This window comes from Scatophagus argus, chromosome 12 (genome assembly GCF_020382885.2).
Source record: "Scatophagus argus isolate fScaArg1 chromosome 12, fScaArg1.pri, whole genome shotgun sequence".
Lineage (NCBI taxonomy): Eukaryota > Metazoa > Chordata > Actinopteri > Scatophagidae > Scatophagus > Scatophagus argus.
The window spans coordinates 4349987-4357102 of record NC_058504.1 but is presented as its reverse complement, the minus strand read 5'-3'; positions in this window follow the sequence as shown (position 1 = coordinate 4357102).

Below are 7116 nucleotides of genomic sequence, written 5' to 3'. Positions count from 1 at the left end.
ACCGCTGCATACACCTAGTTGAACACAGCCTGCAAGGTGTGTGTGACTCAGGTGATGCAGAGCCTAAGCTTCGATTTCATTTTTATTTGTGAAAATGCCAGTAGAGTTTGACCTTTACTGCACAATAGGAGAGTGAAAATCTTCTCCTACACAGAAATTCCAGGAAGTTGTTTTCCCTTGCTATAACTTGCCATTTCATGTCACTTTGCACTTCAAGAATTTTTTTATGTAAAATGTTCACTGAGATCAAATTCTCAGAATCTCTCAATGTGAACAGGATTGACATGAATTTGACAAGACCTTCCATCTAAACTCAGTTGTTGTTCCACCCGAAAAAGACAGAAATAAACAGAATGGGCTTTTCTAGCATTCTGTTCCAAACTTTCCAGCTTTGGGAAGTGCATCAGTCCAATGTTTCTCCACTGTGTCCAAAGGCCCACCTTTGCCTCGTCTGTACTGACAGTGTTGATCATGCGTGCTTCATCGTGGAGCTCAAGACTGAAAAACAGTTTGTTGTGCCTTGTCATTTGTGATGTAGTTTTGTGCCTCTCCCTTCCTTTCTTTCTCTCTCTGTATCTTTCTGCGGGTATCTCTCCATCCAGATCTACATGTTGAATTGCATCCGACTCTCTGACAAACCCAGTGTCTACTGTCAACATCTGCCTGTCGTTCTTCTGTGTAGTGCGAATATAACTAACTTGAACAACATATCAGCTAAAAAACAAATACATACAATAAATAGTCTTTCAGAATTCCAATTATAACAACCTGTCATGGTTTTCCTTTATGATGAATGATGCTTATTGCATACATGTTTCTCTCTCTCTCTCTTTCATCCTCTCTGTCCTGTCTACCTCTTCTTTCCCCTCCTTCACCTGGCCGACCATCAGCAGGATGGTTCTCCCTTGTGAGCCGGGTCCTACTCAAGGTTTCTTCCTGTTAAAAGGGGGATTTTCCTTATCATTGTCTTTTTTTAAAATCTGGCTATCTTATGCCATTATTGGTAATTTGAAGATTTCTAGTGCAGATGTCTGGGTTAAAAATGAGCTAAATTTGATTCAAAATTCAAACTACTGTTTAACAGCATTTAAATGACAGAACTAGGATGATTTTAGTGCACTACTGAAATACTATGATCACTATTGTCAAAACATAAAAAACTGAAAAACTATATTTAGACCAATTTTGTTTTTGACATGTGGATGCTTTTTGGCGTCTGCAAAATATGTACATGATCTCGCAGTTTGACAGAAAAAAAAACAACAATCATCAAGTCTGACAAAATATTTTGTTGTGGCTTAGACAAAAAAATAAATAAATAAGTAAAATAATGGAACCCCCAAAAGCAGAACACTTGAGTCCAGTCAGCAGTAGTGAAAATAGGGAAGTTTACTGAAGTTCTTCAAAGGTTAGTACACAAATGTAAGTCTCTAAGAGGTAAGGTAGGTAAGCTAACAAAGTCTCTAAGCAAAAGAGGAGCCCTTGACGAGCATGGGCGGCAGGTGAGAGCATAAGGTCATTGGATACAAGCAGCAGAGACAGCTGAACAACTGAACAGGTGAGTCTCTCGAGGGAAAAAGGACTGATGGCAGAACCGTAGCGACAGCTGGGCTGGACTGGCAGAGACGAGGGGATGAACCTTAACCTAGGACATAGGCATTAGATACACAAAAACATCCATCCATCCATCCATTTTCTCTACCGCTTATCCGTCAGGGTCGCGGGGGAGTTGGAGCCTATCCCAGCTGACTACGAGCGAGAGGCGGGGTTCACCCTGGACTGGTCGCCAGTCAATCGCAGGGCCAACACACAAAGACAGACAACCACACACTCTCACACTCACACCTAGGGGCAATTTAGAGTAGCCAATTAACCTAATGTGCATGTTTTTGGTATTGTGGGAGGAAGCCAGAGTACCTGGAGAAAACCCACGCAGGCACAGGGAGAACATGCAAACTCCACATAGAAGGGTCCAGACCGGGATTCGAACCTGGAACCCTCTTGCTATGAGGCGACAGTGCTAACCACTGCATCACCGTGCCGCCCTACACAAAAACAAACAGGGCAAAACTTGGAAATTGAGAGTCAACCTGACACAAATACCACATACTTGCAGATAATAATCTGTCAAAGGTGGAGAGGGAGAGCCAGTCAATGTAAAGCCACAGATGAGGGGGGAGTTAATGGCAGTAAATGTCAATCAGGTATGCAGGTAACTGAATGACTGGTCGAGGAGACAGGACCACCCAGCACCGTTCCAAATAGGCTCATGAGCGACACACCACACACACACTCACGTACACAGAGAGAGAGGGGAAGGGTGGGCAGACACACCGGTAAAACACCAGAAGCAGCGCAAAACCCAACACATTTTATGGCTGTGGGCAGACAAAGCTGAGAGGAGGCTAAATTGCAATTGTCTTGTCAAACCACTGTTTGTAAGGTAAGGAGTGATGTCTTTAGGAGCACACTGGCACATGGGAGGTGGGTGGGGTGAGGATGAGAGGAGAGGAGGACGCTGAAGGGCCCGCAAATGGCATCTGCATCTTAATTCATTCCCTTTATAGTCCTTGAGCATTGGAAGACACACTAGCACACTGTTGCTTTTGGTCTTTTCATGCAATATCAGTACAGCTACTAAGCCTGCATGTTAACACTGCCATCTTAGTACAATCAGAAATATACGTATATATATATATATATATATATATATATATATATATATATATATATATATATATATATATGAGTCATGATTTACTTTACTTACCTGCATGTCGTTGGAGAGTCAGGTGAAGTTTCTTTATCCGCAAAACATTTCTGGAGCTTCACAGGGCAATAGTGTTGCAGCATTTTCCTAAACAAGTAAAGGAGCTGGGGACTTTTCATAAGCTAATATCACAGAGCACACATGTCATTCTGTTTGTTGAACCAGCAGGACATCTGGACTGCAGGCTGGTTTAACATTCTGCCTCAGCGGGCTCAGATTTTTCACCCTGTATTCCTCTTGCAGCTTGAGGCTATTGTTTATGTTACCCTTTGCTATACAGTATTTAGCTGCTTTACTGTGATCCCTGCTACTTCTGGATGTATTCACTGGGTTCCAGGCTACTGTTTGCTGCATTGTTGTCTAAGCAAATCAGAGCATAGCATTTAAAGCTCCTGAGCATAGTGACAAGAGAAGCAGAGTATACTGGCCTCCACGCCTTGAACCATAATGTTGTCTAGGGGATTGTAACTAAGGAAAATGCTGTACAAGCCTTGTTATAAAGTTCTAAGACACACTGTGATCCAATAATCAGTCAGTGAGCTCCTACAAGACCCCAAAAACATGAAGTAAGCAGAGGAAGGGGGAGAGGAGGTACATGGAATCTGTGTTAGATTAGTGTATAAAATAATATGTACACGTCCTGTTAGAAACACCCCAAAAAGAGGAGGAAGAAACAGAGCCAGAAAGGTTGACTATAAAATCTGTGAAGAACTAATATCAGCTCAAAGGTTAAGCAACAGGACTTTCCCAGGGAGTCGGTTTTATGGAGCTGAACGGGTGTCTGCTCATGTTTTCAGCAGGGATACAAACACTGGAGTGCCATTTTGTGCTTTGCGGAGGTAATGCTGTGCAGCCAGGCCAACGGGAGTGAAGGAGGCTCTTCAGCTGGAACAAGTCAAGCAAAAAGTAGAAAGAAAAAATCTGTTTGGGACATAGTCAAGGCCAAAATGGCCATAATGTTCTCTCAGCCTTTTTGCTGTAATTCAATAATTTTATGGCATGTGACTTTAACATTTGTGAGACTGTGTGGGGCACAGTAGAGTGAAGGGAGCATCTAGCTGCAACTGTGTAAATTGAATGGGATATAAGGAACATTTTACTGGCCCCCAGCACATTGTAACCATGATTACAACAACTACGCTAATCAAAAATGATAACTTTGGGCCGTGAGTGTTCATAACAGTATGTGTGTATGTCCATGTGGAACTACAAGGCAAGATATGCGAGCAGAGAGGCACCGCAGTGGGGGGCCTTTCTTTTTTGCCAGCAAAAATGAAATTCCTTGTGTACTGAGCTGTGGAGATCTCCCGGTTGTCTTTCTATTTTAGGGGAAAAGCCAAAGTAATCAATTGTGTGTGTGAGAGATTTAACATATAGGGCTTCTCATTTTTCATCCTATCATAATCCTATTTGGACTTCTTTATGATAGATACATTTTGTACTGTATTTATTTTTTAAACTAGCAAGATTTTCAGTGAAATTTCCTACCTGCATCATTAAAACTGTAGAGACAGAAAGAAATGTATGCTTTGAGTCAACACCGTAAACAGTGGTACTGTTTACAGTACAGTTACTATTACATTATTTTTCAACACTACAGTATTTATAGCAATCAGAATAACAGGCAAAGAGAACTAAATAAATAACTATAAAGATAAGTAACAATTGTTTGAGTGTATTGATGTTTGTAATAATAAAACAAGGGGGGAGGATAAGTACAATAAAAAAAGTGCATCAGATTATGAAAAAAAATCATTGTGGAAGTGTACTGAATATCACTGCTTGATGCTGAACAACCCCAGATCTTATGGTGAAATTTATCAATAAATGTAAAATGGACCCATAGACAAATTTCTTCAAAACTCGTTCTAGTCCTCAAAACAGGGAGTGATTTCAGCGAGAGCTCTGAAATCTGACATTCTTGTTTTTGCTATCCAGTTTTCTCATTAGTGGTCAGATGCCCAATGCAAAATTCACGCTGTACTTGTGAATTCAGAGTTGGCGAAGGTTAGATGCTGATTCATGGGGCAACCCGATATCGATGCCTACTCATCCAACAGTATGTGATATCGACTGTTCCTCCTACACTGTCTGACCGGTAAACCTCTCAGATGTGTGATGTTGCTTTCTGCATTATGATTTTATGGTTTTGTTACTCAGCATGGGTGCAATGAATTAAATGTTGTTGTGAGTAAACTTAGGCTTTGTGTGAGATTGTGTTTAAAAGCACAGGAAAGAGACGTTCAACATATTTTCATGTGCATTTTTTAGTAGCACAAAAAGATGAGTGAAAATTAGAAAAAATACTTATTACTAATAAATAAATACTAATTATAGCAAAAGGTTTTTATCCTCACTCTTGGTGGTTTTTGCCCCTTTTGCCTCTGTCAAAAAAAGAGTTAAGGTACTTAATAGGAGGTGGAAACACCTTTTCTGATGAAGTTCTGAATGTCATAAAAGCTCCTGAAGACCTCTCAAGATTTTTCTCTCACTGATGGTTATGTTTTCTCTTCTTCTTCGAGGTTTATCAGTGTTTGTCAAACAACTATTTTTTTCCCAGTTTGCAGCTTCTACTTCTTCCACTCTGTTTATTATAGCTAGGCTTAACATATCCAGTACCGCCAACTCCTGCAGACAATACAATGAATGCCAATATGCATTTTGGATGACTTTATGATGAGCTACAACATAACTTACCATTTGGTGAGATAACAAGCAACTGCAGTTCACTGCGGTGTTGATAAACAAATGAAAGCAATTGGTGTTAAATTGCCACACTTTTGTCAAACACCTTGAATTAAAGCTGAAAGTCTTCACTCTGCTCACATCTTGAGATTCAAATTCAATGTGGTGTACAGAGGTCAAATGCCAAAAATGTATACTTGTTCCAAAATATATGGATCTAAAACAGTATTTCTTGTGGTTAACTTCCTCCATGTTGTTTATGTGGACAGGTGAAACATGAAGTGATGCTCTATTGCCTTGCATTCCTATAAAGTCAATCTTTCAAAAGTCAATTTTTGCTTCTCCCCCAGAACTTTGGTTTGCACCTTGCTGATTGGGAAACACAAGCATAAGGGTATTTTTTCTTTTTACTTGCACGATGTTATACCGGATGGTTGTACCTAACAATGTTCTTCTTCAAGTTACATAGTTTCACTTTAATATTGCGCTTGCTTAGACACCAATTTCACAAGTTGCACTTAATAGTGATTACAGACTTTCAGTAGCACCTCAAAGTCTTGTGGCATAATGCAGAAATAAACATGAAAGCTGACATTATGGGAAACCTTCTGACTACTCCTTTTTGCTACCTTCTATCATCCACCTCTTACTCAACCACTCATTCTCCATCTCTGGTCATCTACAACTATCCATCTATTAATCCATTCACTCAGGGGGAGAAATAAAACTTTGTGGCCTCTACTAATTCATCCAATCCACCCATCCATCTGTCCAGCCATTCTCTCTTTCTTATCCCTGAGGATAAGTTGAAAGCAGAGAATATATTCCTTTCTATTATGGAGGATTTAGGAGACCATCTCAAGTTAATGAGGGCTTTTAAAAGTTGGGAGACTAACAGAGCAGGTGATAATAGAAGAGAGTAATTTAAGGATAGAACAATGAGCCTAAGTGCATGTGTGTGCTTGTGTGTGTGTGTGTGTGTGTGTGTATACACTGTGAGTTTTCAAACTCAAACTGGCCACATCTCTCGGCTGTATTTTGATTCCCTTTTGCCTACTAAAAAATGTTAATTAAATTAATTTTTAATTTCATTACTCTGTTTCTGTGGTATATGTTAGTTCAGCATTTTAAATGTACTTAATTCTCTATCTTATTTTAGTGTTAACTGTCAAACTACTTTAATCTGCTCACCTTGCTGACTGCACACTGGTCTGTTGTCTTTCTTCAGCAACAGTGTCGTCCAAAAAACACATCTCTTATGTGAACTGCATCTGCATGATGTAGTCTATGAATATGATATGAAACCAATATGTTATCAAATGATATCTATCTATGGTATGTATCTATATTAGGTATATCCCTGGGTTGACTCTGGCCGTGCACTTTTGCAGGGACTGAAGATTATGCCCTCTTTCGCTAACACTAAACACACAGCATGAAGGGATCTCTTCAGGGCCAGTATGAACAGGAGAAACAATTGTGACAATTATTACAGTTACAAGCATAACATTAACTCTTAATTAATTAATTAATTAATGAAAATACAGGCAAGTTAAACCTGACAGATAAGTGATAGATAAGTCTATCTTATCTAAAGTGAAACAGTCTTCATTGTGATTTTAGTGGGATGCTATAATCGTAGACCTGCCATGTATGAAATA